At 43.1% G+C, this 16,398-nt stretch overlaps 1 protein-coding gene across 1 annotated transcript in view; it reads left to right on the top strand.

The window, feature by feature from the left end:
- Positions 1-16,398, top strand: part of ksr2 (kinase suppressor of ras 2) — a 587,663-nt gene that overhangs the window by 370,507 nt on the left and 200,758 nt on the right. The gene's annotated exons all lie outside the window — the stretch shown is intronic.

Raw genomic sequence — 16,398 nt, 5'->3', positions numbered from 1 at the left:
CACTGACAGCAGAACTCTCAGAAAAAAGTTGTCCATGGTCCCTTTAAGGAAACTGGCTGATGAGGCATTATCAGATCATGTCATCAGACCGGCTTCCTGTTAATTGGCTGGGAACCTCACAGGGCGGGCTTAACAAGCCCAATCAACGGAAGATTGCTGTCAGACGGCGGGCTGTAGCCGGGCGCACGTTTCCGACATACCACTGATGCCATCCGCATATAACTCGCACCCGTTGGCGAAATCACGGCCGTTTACTTTGTAGCAGGAGTTTCTTGCTAACTCAGTTCAGATTTGAGGATTAAACATGGGATCTTCCTGGAACTTTGCTAAAAGTGCACGTACATGGACATCTGACGAGAAGCAGCATCAGGCTTGGTTCAGTAATTCCCCCATTGCTCGCTGTCTATGCAGACACATGAAAAATATTCACGTGAGTGAAGTACAGGAGATTTGCTGGCACCTGCGGAATTGTATCCCTACAGTAGTCAGTATCTGAAGAAAATTGTGGGGGGAAAAGTGAGGGCTAGTCTAAATTACAGTCATTCCCACATAACTTTAGCAATACAAAAATGGTAAGGTAGTGTTAGCATTGGTATTATGTAATTACAGTATAAGTGCATTGCCAATATACCAGTATTTTTAAAACTAAACCTCATTAAGACTGTGATTCTTGTGTTAATTTGTTATAAGTACCTGATATGCAAAATACCCATTACTGTTCAGTCACCATATTAATATAATGTATTTGTTGGAACCACAAATCAAATAATTAACTTAGGTGGAAAAGTAATCTTTTCAGTGATGATCTTCAAAGGTACCATTATTTTTGTAAATTAATGAAATAGTATGAGCAATCGTTTGGCTTAAAATAATGACAAAAGGCACCAAATGTGACTTTTAAAAGAGATTGAAATATAATTGATGTTTGCAGCAAGGGCTGCGTTTTTTTCAGGGAATTATAGCCAGGGAGTGTGTAAAACAATATATGTATGTGGTCATAACCTGGTCCTCTCACACTGTTGGCCTATCATTAGAGATGATCATTCCTGCTGATTACATAGAATTACATTGTTTTGGATCGATAATAATAGATCCAGGTTCGGGATCTGGATGAATGATAAATAAGAGACAAGACAAATGAAGTAAAGATAAAACACCGTTTACTGAGTGAAAAGAAACATAATACAGTTTACGAAGAAAAGAGAAGTATGATCAGATGCAACAAAGCTCACAGTCTTCGGCCCATCGGGAACTCCGCAACGACGGCTGGTCAGGAGCTTTGGGGGTCCCGGCACCGCACGCGACTCATGGTCCAAGGTGAAGTTCAAAGAGCTACTGGACAGTTCCGTTCCTTTATACTATTGAACAAACATGGGTGCATGTGGCTTATGGCCAACTCCTAATCAGTAAGGCCTCAGCTGTTTTTCCACAAAGCATGAGACCTCGAGGCGCCGACCGTCCAATAAACAAGATGGTGTGCGCATCAAGGTCTCTCTCTCTCTCTGCATCAACAACATTCCACGAGCATGAAGCAGAAACACACTGTAAATGTCGGAATATCATAATTAACCCTATGTGATTAACCCTATACAATACAATCCACCCTTGATATTTAGACATTCTAAGTAATATAATCGAGTTGAAGGTGTAATGCATCAGTTACACGTTGAGTATGCATAAGTAACGCCCGCAATCTACACCAAAGAATACATACGAGCAGTAATATCAGTAATAATGCGACGAGTAAAACAACGATAGGATGCATTAACAGCTTCAAAGTGGCGGATGTTTTTGGGGACCATCCGTAAAAGATGTCCCACCAATGGTGTACCGTAAGGTCAGTGACCTTTGTCGCAACTCTGACCAAGGCGCCTTCACTGTAACTCATAGCAACTTGCAGAGTATGAAGAGTACGCTCTTGTTTGCTCAATTCGTCAGTGACCTTTTGATTATCTTTTAGAAATTGAGCTAAACGAGTTAGGTCTATAGTGGGAGGAAGGTTCGTAATGCCTAGGACAGTGCATTGGCGCACAACATTTTTCCATCGTCCCAATTGATATGACCTTTTAGAATGAAGTCATATATGGTATACACATCCTTAAAGCAAGCATTTAGAGGAAGATCTTTATGGGCGCCGTCAAGATAAATGGGATAGACACGAGTAATACAAACATAATTCTGTCCGATTTCATGTAAAATTGTATCATTGTATGGTACAAGTGTCCAAATACATGTTCCCGCTATATGCTGTAGGGAGCATGGTTCAAACACAGGTGTGTGCAAAGGACACACCATACCGAAAGGCCATATTTGACAATCTTGAGCTTGGTGAGTTCTATCATCAATCCATCCACCCTTGAACTCGGATACCCACAGATTTTGGCCATACAGGTGGGGAAGCACTATAAACTGGCACCAAATGTTGGTTTTTGTGATATTGACTATTCTCATAGTAAAGTTACACCCCTGGTCATCACAATGTGTATATTGCATATCAGGTTTTACCCCTAGATTTCTATTGCCAAAGTGGAATATTTTGCTCCAACTATTTGCATGCCCTGACATGGCAATACGTTCTAACTTGGCCCTTAATAGTTGCCGGGTTACTTCTTCAAACATGCATTGGGTATGATGACCTAATTCTTGTTGTCGCCCGGTGACACTCCCTATCACTTGAATAGTTTTACCTTTGTGTTCCCATCACATTACGTCCGACAGCCAACTAAAAAACAGCTGTCCTGTGAGACCTCTGTCCCATGCATTTCGCAATCGAATTGCATCTCCAGTGAGTCTCCCTACCTTTTGTATTTTGTTTTGTAAGGTCTTGATATCCATAGAGTTTAATGCTTCTATTCCTGTTCCTACGCCTCTTAATATTGTGGCTAATATATCACGCCTTTGTCTCACTGACATTTTCAGATTTGCTTTAATTGTTGTTATATTACAAGTGTCAGATGGCTTGTCCGCATACCGGACTTGTCGTGTGAGATTTAATATGGGTGTAAGCGCAGGTGTACATGTAGAGTGTGGTCGTTGCAAATGATTCATGGGGCTCTTAGAATGCTTAACTACACGCATTGACCAAAAGTGGCCCATAATCCCCCTACCAGTTATTACGGAGGCATTTGTACATCCATACCATAGAGACGCATTTAACTTAATTTCGTCTGACATTGTGTCATTGCTTGACGTAATGTTGCGGGCCCAACTCCTTAACCATGTGACATTGTGAAATAACGACACATTGGAGTGCACATTGCATATCATTATCATATCTTTTTGCCACTTGATTGATAACATGATGTTGGCCCTCGTGCTTACTGTTAATAGCACCTGTCCTGGGCTTCCCCAGTACCCGCATGCATCCCAAGTGACACTCCAGTGTCCTATAGTGCAGGCTTGCCCGGAAGGACATGTAAAATTGTCTTGCGTACAATCAGTGTTATCTCACCACCACCCTATACGGCCATCCCATGCTGTGTTTGAGGATGGAAGTAGCACAGTCACAGATAACGAGACACAGAGACTTGCCAGCATGAGTTGGTAAGTCGCCATTTTGGGCAGAATTCCTGTGGGAGGAAGCATAAGTATATTAATTCAGCCCCGTTTAGTCATTTACCCTTGTCAACACAGAGAGAAATATCTTGACCAGTCAGGAGCACCCAATAAGTGTTTCCTTCTCCTTTCGCTAAGATTTCCCCTGCTTGTAAGGGTTTCTGGGGGGGTACTGCACCCACACCTTTCCTCCTTCACAAACTGTGTCCTGAGTCTGATTTTCTTTTTCAATAGTAGGGACACTAACTTTGCCTAACATGTGGCTTATGGGAGTTCCCCCCCACAATGGTCGGTGATTCAGATTGCGCACTGCTTGTGGTAAGACCTTTAACCACCCTTGCAATGTGTTAGTGGGAGTTAATATTTTAATCTGTTGCTTAAGTAGTCCATTCATGCGTTATATTAACCCTGCAGCGTGCGGATAGTAAAGTATGTAAAACATCCAATAGATCCCGTTGTCTACCGCCCACTATTGCACTGTTTGACCTGTGAAGTGCGACCCATTATTGGACTGTACTTCTGCTGGCTCACCGTAATATGTGATTAAATTCTCCAGTCCTTTAATCGTACTTTGTTGATTCACTTTAGTCACTGGATAAGCTATCAAAAGTCCAGAATAGGTATCAACAGCAGTGAGCAAATATTGGAACCGTTGTTGCAATGGTAAAGGTCCTACAAAATCAACTTGCCATATTGGTGCTGGTTGAGTCCCTCTCTTAATATAGGCACCGGGGTTGTCGTTGTAGGGGAAAATGCTTCACCTTTTGACAAATTTCACAGATGTTTATGATCTGTTTAACACCGTCTGTAGTCAAATGTAACCCCCTATTTCGTGCCCATTGTATCGTACCCTGAATGCCCAAATGTCCAGATTTGTGGTGGGCCCAATTGCCTATGCCATATTCTTCCTCTTCCGCCTCTTTGACAGCCCGTACCCGGGCTATATTATCAACGGTGTTATTATGTTCAGAGGTCTTTGAAGTGTTTTTCATGTGAGCGTCCACATGATATACAGTTATTTTCATCTTCTGGGCTTTGGACCATATTTGTTCCCATAGGTGCTTTCCCCACAAGTCTTTCCCAGTTATTTGTCAGTTATGTTCATGCCAGTTTCGCATCCAGCTCGCCATGCCATTGGCTACTGCCCATGAGGCAGTATACATGTGTACTTGTTGCTGTTCCTCTTCTAACGCAAGGACTACAGCTGCTAGTTCTGCTAGCTGGCTGGAGCCTCCCACACCCTCATCATGCACAATTGTTTGGGTTTTTGGATTGAAGGCAGCGGCTCGCCATCGCCGAAGGCTGTTTTGCCAGACCGCTGAGCCATCTGTGAACCAAGCATGGCTACGTTCTTATGGTGTTAACTGTTCAAAAGACACGCCCCAGGAGATCGGTGACTCTTTGGTTAAACTGACAGACGACTGCGTAAGTTCACTCTCAGCTGTTTGTGGGTATTCAGCCACATGCTCATGTAGTCGGGTGATTCCTTCTTTTCCTTTACTTGCTCTGTCTGCGATATACCACTTCCAGCACACTATGGAGCTTTGCTACGCTCGCCCGACCTTGTGTGTCTCATTTTCTGAGAGAACCCAGGATAATATGGGTAGGTCTGGTCTTAAACTGACTTTGTCGTCCCCTGTCTGTCCTTCTGTTTCTGTTAGGGCCCAATAACATACTAATAACTGTTTCTCAAATGGAGTGTAACGAGTAGCAGCATCTGTCAGTTTTCTAGACCAGAACCCTAACGGTATACGAGTGCCATGTTGAACCTGCCACAAACTCCATACTGCAGTATCATTGGTAACGGATACCTGTAGCTCAAAAGGCTGTCCAGGCACTCGCGGGGCTAGGGGTAAAGCTTGAGCTATGGCTTCATTGGCTGCATCAAAAGCCACCTGTTCCTTTCCCCACTCGAAGTGGGCCTTTTTTCGTGTTATGGCATACAGCGGTTTTAATAACATCGTGAAGTGAGGTATGTGTCTCCTCCAGTAGCCCAATAGTCCCACAAACCATTGTGTCTCAGTTTTATTCGTGGGGGTGGCCATTTCTTGAATTTTATTCTTCACAGGCTCGGGTATGATGCGCTCATCCCGAGACCATTGGATCCCCAGAAACTGGACAGTCTGGCTAGGGCCTTGCACCTTCTTCGGATTTATCTCGCAGCCCCTGTCTCGCATGTGTTGGACTAAATTGGCTAGGGCTTCTGACTACACTGCCTCGGTGGGACCCCTTATTAGTACATCATTGATGTAGTGTGGCAGTGAGACATTAGGAGCCAACGTACACATGTGCAGGTCCCGGGCCACCAATCCGTGGCATAGGGTAGGGCTATGTGGGTAACCTTGAGGTAGGCGTTTAAACGTGTATTGCCTCCCTTCCCAAGTGAATGCAAACTGGTCCTGGGATTCTTCTGCTATTGGAATGGAGAAAAAGGCATTGGCCAGGTCGATTACTGCATACCACTCCACACCTTCTTCAGCCAGCTGCTCTGTTATAGTTACTACATCTGGGACAGCAGTCGCCAGGGGAGGGGCAAATTTGTTCAGTTGTCGGTAGTCCACAGTCACCCTCCAACTTTTGTCGGGTTTCTGCACAGGCCAAGCAGGGCTATTGTAGGGGGACACCGCATGTCTAATGATACCCGCCTCCAAGAGCCCTTGTATGGTTTCCCCTATTTCTTTGTGTCCTCCAGGTATTCGGTACTGTTTCATAGTCACTATACGCAATGGCCGTGGTATTACCACTGGTTCCCACTTTGCTTCCCCTGCAATCACAGTGATCGCCCGTATCCCGAATGAGAATCACCTGCACGAGGTGTTGTGTGTGGTTCCCTTTAAAAGGTCCATCCCAATAATATGTTCCTTTACTGCCGATATTAAGACCGTTACCCAGCGCGGAGGCCCATTTCCCAACGCCATTCTGATAGTTGTTCGGACAGCGGGCGTTTCTGCCCCTCCGAACCCATTAATCATCACACGGGTCCCTGTGTGTTTCCTGGGATTTCCATGGACAATAGGAACTTCTGCCCCTGTGTCTAGTAAAGCAACATCTCTTTGTATGTTCCCCCCCCCCGCCAATGTATCGTAATCGAAATGTGTGGCCTCAGGTCCTCAGGAGCTTGGGTTGATGTGGTTCTAATGGGGAGTACTCCCGGATCCCGGCCACACCCCTAGTCGAGGGGATTACTAGCCTTCCACAGCTCTTCTACATTGGTGCATTGGCTAGCGGGAGGTTGGTTTCTCCGCATCCGCAGACTTATCGCTATCCGACTTAGTCTCCCTGACCTCCCTCTTTTCACCCTTCCCTGTTCCCGTGACGCAGTGTTGCTTCCACATAGAATACATCGCTCCTGTTGGGATTCCATCAATTTTTTCCTTGGGGACCCCTGCCTTCAGTACAGCCGCGAACATGTCCCTCCGCGTAATTCTTTTTTTTGTCTTTCCTGACCCTGTACCTTTCCCAGAGGTCGAACCTTGTTGCTGGTCCCGATCCCCCTCTACATTAGCCGTCCTCGACTCTCGCACACTATCTTCTACATCTTCTAACTGTCCTAACAATAGGCAAGCGTGCCCCACCCGCTGCCCTTGGGCTGGTCCCAATAATACGAGTAGCGCACCCCTCATCATAGGAGGGCCACTCTTCATCAGCCTGCTCCGCATTCCTGCTGTAAAGAGCTCCTGATCTGGCCCCCCATATGGTTGGTGATATAATCCTCCCTGTGTTGCCATGTTGCGCAACTGGTTATCGGCTGTTCCCCATCTTGCTGTTTCGTCTTATTTGTCATAAGGGGTCTAGCTTCCATGCTCGGAGCGTATGGGGGAGGGTCTTTAGTTTTCTCCCATTCCCCCCCCTCTCCATCTGTCCACTCATATTCTGAGTCAGAGGAGTACCAGATATTTTTGGTGCACCACCCACAATTTTTTCCAGCTTGTATACATTCCCCACATGATTTTGCATTGGCTTTTAAACACTCACTGGGATCTAATTGAGCAAGTCCATACCACATGCAGCAGCAACTCAGTGCAGTACCAAGAATATATTTCAAATCCATCTGTAATTTCCATCGTCTGGCTTTCTTTTTATTTTGTACTGTCGCCAGACGGCATATTAAAGTTTCTGATTGTTCATTGACTTTGTCCGCCCGTTCTTGTGCAGTGCGGACTGCTTCAGTCAGAGTCGAGTTTTAACTTTCCAAAACCTTAACAGCTGTTTTTAACTGTAGGTTTTCTGCCTCACTTTCCTTAAGTTGTTTACACATCGCCCTTAATGCTGTCAACAAAATCCATCCCATTTGTGGGGGACTATTTTTCTCCTGTGGGAAGTCCGCTTCCTCCAGGAGAGACAGTACCGCGTGGGGTACGGCTCTATCTTTGTTCTGTTCCAATAACTGCGTATCCCAATGTTGCGGGGGTCCAAACCGGGCTAGCACATTGGCAAGAGAGCCAAAACCCTCATCCCTCGTGCTCCACCCTGGTATTCTATACTTCTCTCCTGCAGGAGGAGGCTGCATCTCGTCTTTTCTCTTAAACATTTTAACAGCTCCTATTCGTGACGGCAAAATGTTTTGGATCGATAATAATAGATCCAGGTTCAGGATCTGGATGAATGTTAAATAAGAGACAAGACAAATGAAGTAAAGATAAAACACCGTTTACTGAGAGAAAAGAAACACAATACAGTTTACGAAGAAAAGAGAAGTATGATAAAATGCAACAAAGCTCACAGTCTTCGGCTCATCAGGAACTCCGCAACGACGGCTGGTCAGGAGCCTTGGGGGTCCCAGCACCGCTCGCGAATCACGGTCCAAGGTGAAGTTCAAAGAGCTACTGAACAGTTCCGTTCCTTTATACTATTGAATAAACATGGGTGCATGTGGCTTATGGCCAACTCCTAATCAGTAAGGCCCCAGCTGTTCTTCCACAAAGCATGAGACCTCGAGGCGCCGACCGTCCAATAAACAAGATGGTGTGCGCATCAAGGTTTCTCTCTCTCTGCATCAACAACATTCCACGAAGCATGAAGCAGAAACACACTGTAAATGTCGGAATATCATAATTGATCCTATGTGATTAACCCTATACAATACATACATCTAAATTAATTATACAGAAGCAGGCTGTTGGGTTTAACCAGTCCATGTTGGTGGTTATCATCCACATGAGTGATAGTCCTAATCCCACATGCCTGCTGTGTTTCCATATCCCTTTATTCCCCTTTCCTTCAACTACTGATCTAACCTATTCTTAAATGTTGACAAGGTCTCTGCTTCAATCGCTGAGTCTGATAGTGTATTCTACAACCTCACAACCCTCTGTTTAAAAATGTTTCCTCTGCTCTCTGTCCTAAATCTCTTTAATTTAATCTTATATTTGTGTCCCAGTGTTCTAGACGCCTCCCCCCCCCCACAACCCCACCCTTCCTCAACCACTTGCAACAGTATATTCAGTCCCATCCTTTCATAATTTTAAACACATCTATCAAATTACACCATAATATTTTTTGCTCTAATGAAAATAGCCCTAATTTTTTAAGTTTTTCTTCATTTTTCTATTTCCTCATACCAGGCAGAATCGGAGTGAATTTGAGGTGTACCCTCTCTATTGCCTCAACATCCTTCCTGTAGTGTGAAGCCCATACAGCTCATAGTACTCCAACTGAGGTTTCACCATTGCATCTCAACTTTTATCATCATCATAGTCAGTCCCTCGGAATCGAGGAAGACTTGCTTCCACTCTTAAAATGAGTACTTAGGTGGCTGAACAGTCCAATACGAGAGCCACAGCCCCTGTCACAGGTGGGACAGGTAGTCGTTGAGGGTAAGGAAGGGTGGGACAGATTTGCCACATGCTCTTTCCGCTGTCTGTGCTTGATTTTTGCATGCTCTTGCCGATGAGACTCGAGGTGCTCAGTGCCCTCCCGGATGCTCTTCCTCCACTTAGGGCGGTCTTTGGCCAGGGACTCCCAGTTGTCGGTGGGGATGGTGCACTTTATCAGGGAGGCTTTGAGGGTGTCCTTGTAACATTTCCTCTGCCCACCTTTGGCTCGTTGTACCTATTGCCATAAACCCTAGTTTTCCATTAGATTATTTTATTGCCTTACCCACTTGATGTGCTGCTTTTAATGTCTCATGAATCTGATCCCCAGATTCCTCCACATCATGCAGCTATCCCTCATTCGAAATATAATTTACTTTTTTTTAGACAAAATTTATCACCTCCCATTTACTGGTATTGAATTCCATTAACACTGTTTTACCCATTCCTTCTTATCAGTATCCCCTTGTAGTGTTGTTTAGTCCTCGGAATGTATTACTATACCTCCTATTTTAGTATCATCTGCAAATTTGAACAGCACTCCCTCAAGCCCTTTATCTATTTTATTGATATACACAGTGAACAGAAGTGGTCCCAGAACTGAACCCTGCGGAATTCTGCTACTCTCTTCCAACCATTCTGCCAAACCACATTAACTCCTATTATGTATGTCCATCCTTCAAACCAGTGTTTAATTGCTACATTCCCCCTAATTCCATAGCCTTTAATCTTCTAGCCTCCCTTGTGCTGTTTGGTGATAGGATAAGGGATCTAATCAAAGAGTCTATCCTTGATAATTGAATATTCACCTTTGAGCAATGTAACATATATGGAAGTGGCCTGCTTGCTGCCAAACATGGATCCTTGTAAAAACTTGCCCAGTATACTGTCAGGAAGAGCAATTCATTATAGGCACAGTTTGAGTTACCCACCATTGAAGGTGCTGCAATAACACAACAAATGCAAACTGAGAAGAAATTGTATGGGGTAGAGTTTCTGCTTTGGCCACAATCAGGAAATTGCACTGGTTAGGTTATAAAGTTCAAGATTCTGCTAAAATGCATTTGCAGAATCACAAACGTAAAATCTTCCATGAACCAGCACAAGTGGAAAGCGTAATAGAACTTTCCATTAAAATGTATTCCTTGATGTATGCAATAGTGGTAACCTGGTACAGTTTTATTAATACATGTTTATCAGCAAGAATAAGCATTTTTAATTAGGGTGTCCAGTCCATCTCCTGTGAGTAACCTGAATTAAAATAACTGAACATGATTTTAAAATACTATACTGAACCATTTAATAGTTTTGTTGGTGCACACTAGTCAACTTCTTAGTAAATTAAATATTTTTTGATGTGAAAAAACTTTGAAAACGTGCCTACTGGTGCCTTGTGCCTAAAGAAACTTTTGAAGAGCCTTTCCTAACCAGTGCATTTGGTGGAATCTTGCACTTTTGAGCTGGGGGTGGACAGTTTGGTAAAAGATTATGGAAAACACGAGCACAAGTGGTTTCCAGCGCAACTCACTTACATTTAAAATTCCTCGATATTTAGCATTGGTTCAGCGAATTTCATCCAGCTTGTGCGGATATTACTAGCGGAACTTGTCCCAGATCTTTATTTCAAAAATTGTAACACTTAAAAATTAGCTTGGCTATTGACTGGGGGGTTACAGTCCAGAACAGTCACCTTCCCAAAAAGATAGCTAATATTTTTCAACAATAGCTTGTTTTCTTAAAAAAAATCAGAACTATAACTTACTGTTTTAATTAGGAGTTTGTAGACTGAGCTGGAAGTCATCAAGCTACAAGGATGTATTTGAAATGGAACAACAACTTACATTTATATTGCACCTTTTATATTGCACCTTTAACGTAGCAAAACCTCCTGAGGCATATCACAGATCCAATGTGGACCCAAGCAGGACTAGGAGAGAATTAAAGAAAATGCCCAAAGATTTTATGGATGTTTCTGAAAGCAGAGAGCGATGAAGTGTAATATATTCTTTACGGCATCACAAACACACACATACACAAGATGGCGCTACAGGAACTTGTCATGTGACTTTGTCACATTATCCTTTTATTGTATTCATCAATAGTTGCATTACCACAGTAGTCTACTGGGTGGAGCAGTAGTCCACTTGGGGGAGCTCTATATTACACTTCTCCCTCCTTAATGAAGAAGTAATCATAACAAAATAATCATTATACCTAACTTGCATGGTTATACACAACAAAAGATATGGATTTATTTTCCATATTTACAAATCAAACTTAACCACTTAACCACTGGCAAAGGCTACATATCGATTTTGCTGAGCTAGAAGGACAGTAATTTTGAAGAGGATACCTTTACTCTTGAACAGACCGTTCCAAACTTGGTGTCGAACTTAGACTCATTCTAGGCTGAACCTGAGAAGAATTTTTCTCCAAGGGATGCCCTTGATCTACATTTGAACTCTCTACAACTTCAGATTGTTTGTCTGCCTGACTCAGACTTAAATTCTGAAATTCTCTTGGACTTGTTTCTAGTACATCTGATGTTGGGTTTACTACTGGTACTCTACTTGTAACGAGACTATCTGAGTCATCAGAAAGAATCAAATCATTCCAACGTTCAACTCCTTCCACATCTGTAGGTAAAATATGATCAATGTGAAGAAATCTAACCTTTCCATGATGAAACATCTTGACCAAATATGTGCGAGGACCACATATCTTCACTATTCTTCCTGGTAACCACTTTAACCATTTATGGTGATGGTTCTTCACTCTAACCTTCTGATTCAATTTCACACTTCTCTCTCTTACTCTATCTCTATCATGATTATCTTTCTGTCTTAATTGTTTCTCTTCTACGGACTGTGCCAAGTTTGGTTTTAACAACGAGAACCTGGTTCGTGGCTGTCGTTTGAGAAACAACTCTGCTGGAATTTGCTAGTTTGTGGTCCAACGACAACTGCCGTTTTTTTGGATTTGAATCCAACATTTGTTTGATGAGGGCACATTTTTCAATTTGTACTGTGCGTGTGCTGCACCATTTGAAACAGATTGTTACGATGGAACCTTGGTATGTTTCACACCATTTCTGCTGTGGGACTGTGAACTGTGCAAATTCTTCTGAACAAAATTGTGGCCCATTATCAGACACAATTTCTTCTGGAGGCCATATGAAGGAAACAATCTTTGCAAATTGCTTAGTGTTTTACTTGTTGCTATTTTCTGCATCAGAAACACCTCATCCCACTTTGAATGGCTATCAATCACACTGAACAATTGTTGTCCTTTTAGCTCAGCAAAATCTAAATGTAACCTTTGCCACACCCTGGGAGGCCGTTTCCATGGGTGTAATGGTACTGATGGTGGTTTCTTGCTTACCGATTGACATGTTGTACACTGTCTAATGATGTACTCTATGGGCTAGACTTTCCCTAAAGCTCCTCAATGCCTGCTTGCTGCCCAGAAAAACCACTAACATTCTGCAACTAATGCTGGCGAAACTTTCCATAATTAAGGTAAAGAATATCGCCCGACGAGAAAATGGATCTTGCACCAATATTCTCGACAGTTTCTCAGTGGTTAAAGGCGAAACTAGGTGAAATGGCCGTTTTTTACCGGAATGGATGGTAAGTACTAAAATTTAGTCCGAGGCTGCGGTTGGGCCTAGGCAGGGGGGAAAACTCAAAAAGTATTTTTTCAGTTAAACAAAAAATAAACAGTTACAAAACATTCTCAAGACACTTTTTAACATAATCGCCGTTTTAGAATTTTAAAAATAATTTTTAAAAATCTTTAACTTACCTTTCTTTGCAGGGTACTCACCTACTGCCTTGTTCCAGCAGCTTTTTGTGGGTGGTTTGCTCAGCGGTTTGTATATAGAAACATAGAAAATAGGTGCAGGAGTAGGCCATTCGGCCCTTCGAGCCTGCACCGCCATTCAATGAGTTCATGGCTTGGGTCCTCAACTGAGGCAAAACTTAGATCCTGGAGGTTTTCTCGGCGATGCACACAGATGCACGTGGGTGGTTTCTACCTGCCGGTCTTTTCAAAATGTGGGCGGAACTCTTTAAAAAATAAAGAGGAAACTTCCGCCGAGCGGTTTTCATCTAAAACACAGCTGTACCGCCGAGAAAACCGCCGAAAATGAAGGCAAAAGTCTAGCCCTAAATCTTTATCTAGACCTGGCCACCATAAGTAACTGTGTGCAAAACTCTTGGTTAAGCGCATTCCCAGGTGCTGGTCATGAAGATCCCGTAATAATTTGGACCTGAACTTATTTGAAATAACTACTCTTGCACCCACATGATTCAATCTTTATCCTCTGATAATTTATTCCTATGAATCTCATTCTCTGATACCTGGTTTGGCCTGCCATTTGCTATGTAATCATACACCTTTGACATAACTGGGTCACATTTGATTGCTCTACCAATCTCTTCAGCTGTGATTGTCAGTTCATCAATGTATGAAAAATAGAACATTTTTTCCCAATTGGGTGTAACTTGTGATGGGGATGGCAACCTAAACATAGCATCAGCCTTACCATCTGACTTCGGTACAACAACAATGTAGCCCAATTACTTAGATCTACCTTCGAGATAATGTTCTCAGTTTCTAGTCTTTTGAGTTCTTGCTCAACTTTCTCTTTGAATGCGTATGGTACGGGATGTGGCTTGCAGTGAACTGGTCTAGCATCCTTCTGTACTCTGACACTCGCCTTGAAGTCTTGAATCGGACTGCCTGTTTCGCGGAACACCTTCAGATACTGTTTGATGACATCATCCTTCAATACAAATCTCGTTTCAACATGAAAAATCTCATTCCAATCCAGCTTCAGTGATCCCAACCAATTTCTACCTATCAAGGCAGACTTGTCTCCTGCACTAATAAGAGAGACAAGCTCTGAAACTGATTCTTGTATTTCACTGGTACGGTGATACGTCCTACAACATGAATTTGCTCTTCTCACAGCTCTATCTTCGACTTTTCCAGTGGAAAATCACTCAACTTGTCGTGATATAGCGATTCTGGTCCTATACTCACGAGTGTCGATTTCCATGGGTATCCTGGTTCCTGGAGGGTCTACTTGGATGACCATACATCGTGAATCGTTGTTAGATACTCTCGTGTTCCTGATGACGTGTATCTCCAAAACTTTCTCGTCCTGTTGCTTCTCTTCAATGTTGGCGATTTCTACTTCGAGCATTGAACAACGATTTATTCTTCAGTCGCCACACCTTCGCAAAATGCCCTGTTTTCTTGCAGAAGAAACACTCTACCTTCACATATGGACAACTTTGAGCAATGTGTTGTACCAGTCACCAATAGCATGACTTCAATGCGCTGTTACCTTGGCCAGTTGCTGAGGCTTTGGGGCCTAACTGCCTTTTACTTTTAACCTGCAGGCGATTCACCTTGGTTGGCTGACGACTGTAAATGACTCGAAATTCTCGAGAGTATTGGTCGGCCATATCCATCAACATAGCAGTCTGACAAGCTAAATCAAAGTCAAGTTCGGGGTTGTCAGCAACTTCCTTCGGAATGCTTCAATTTTCATCCCACAAACAAAGTGCTCACGCAATGCTCAATCCTGAAAGTTTCCAAAATGACAGTGAATGGATAGTTTTTTAAAAGCCACAATGTACTCAGTGATACTCTCGTCAGTTAATTGATCTCCTATTCCAAAACAATAACTTTCAGCAATTTCCAGGGGCTCAGGACTGTAGTGCTGTTCAATCTCCATCAATGACGTGTTCTTCGGCTTGACGACAACAAGCATATTTTTCAGGGTTTCATATACCTCGGGGCCTGCTGCAGTCAAGAAAATAGTTCATTTTCTTTCTAACACCATCCAGTCACGGTTTTTATCATCGGGGAGTTCGACGATACTATTTGCGGTGAAAAACATTTCTAGCTGCTCCACATACATACACTCTGAAAGTCTCTCGGTCGCGATGGAACTCACCCAAGCACCCTATTAGTTCAATAGGCGAGGCCATCTGAACTCTGGCAATGTCAACCGTGTGCTTGAAATTTACTTTGGATTGTTAGCTGTGCTGCAAAATAAAGAATCTCTCAAAGTCTCTTACTCATTTGGCTGGATGATCTACCAACAAAAATTTCAGCTCGGGAATCCGATTATCCTATCTTCATGATGAAGCAAGGCAGAGAGGTACTACACTTTAGTTTACTTTAATAAATTAATTCAAAAATGAATGAGAACAATGGCAATTGCTTCTGTAATTGAGAAAAATATTGGAAACGGATTATCCTGTTCCTGCACCTATTGGATTGTCTGGGTGTGGCCACTGCAGGAAAATCAAGTGGGGCGGAGCACACACAGCTCAGGGAGTCTGGCTGATTTTCAAATTCATTCATTGAAATGGATGGAAAGTCTGGAGTCTCTCTTACAGGCACGTGCACCTCCCGCACAGTTTCCCTGTGTTCTCTGTACCTAGGCAATATAATAACCCCAAGCTTAGAAAGAGGAAAGTCTGCACCATTGTCTTTAATAACTAGATGTTCCTCAAAATAACACACCCTGCCTAGTGCACCAGCAAATAAATGTTTTCAAAGAATAATTATTGACGTTTTAACTTTTTACAAAACATTCTTCATTGGCGGTGAAGCACATTGGGATGTCCTGAGGCCGTGAAAGGCGTTGGATCTGTCTTTCGGAAGAGATGTTAAACCGAGGCACCCATCTGCCCTCTTGGGTGCACTGGTCCCACTAAGGCATGCAAGCGACCACACAGTAATCTCAAAGGTCCCATGCAGGCCGCTCACTGGCTTTTACATTGTAAATATCGCGCATGTGCAGAAATTTAACGGGATCACGCATTAACGCATCTTACAGGGAACAATGCTCAGGTGGACGTAAAAGATCCCACAACACTAGTGAAAGAAGAGCATGGGAGTTCTTACTGGTGTCCTGCCAATATTTATCCTTTAACCAATGTCACTAAAACAGATTATCTGGTCATCATCACATTCCTGTTTGTGAGAGCTTGCTGTGTGTAAATTGGAT

Source organism: Pristiophorus japonicus, chromosome 8 (assembly GCF_044704955.1).
Source record: "Pristiophorus japonicus isolate sPriJap1 chromosome 8, sPriJap1.hap1, whole genome shotgun sequence".
NCBI classification, from domain to species: domain Eukaryota; kingdom Metazoa; phylum Chordata; class Chondrichthyes; family Pristiophoridae; genus Pristiophorus; species Pristiophorus japonicus.
The sequence above is the reverse complement of the archived record's forward strand: the minus strand, read 5'-3'. Positions and strand labels throughout refer to the sequence as shown.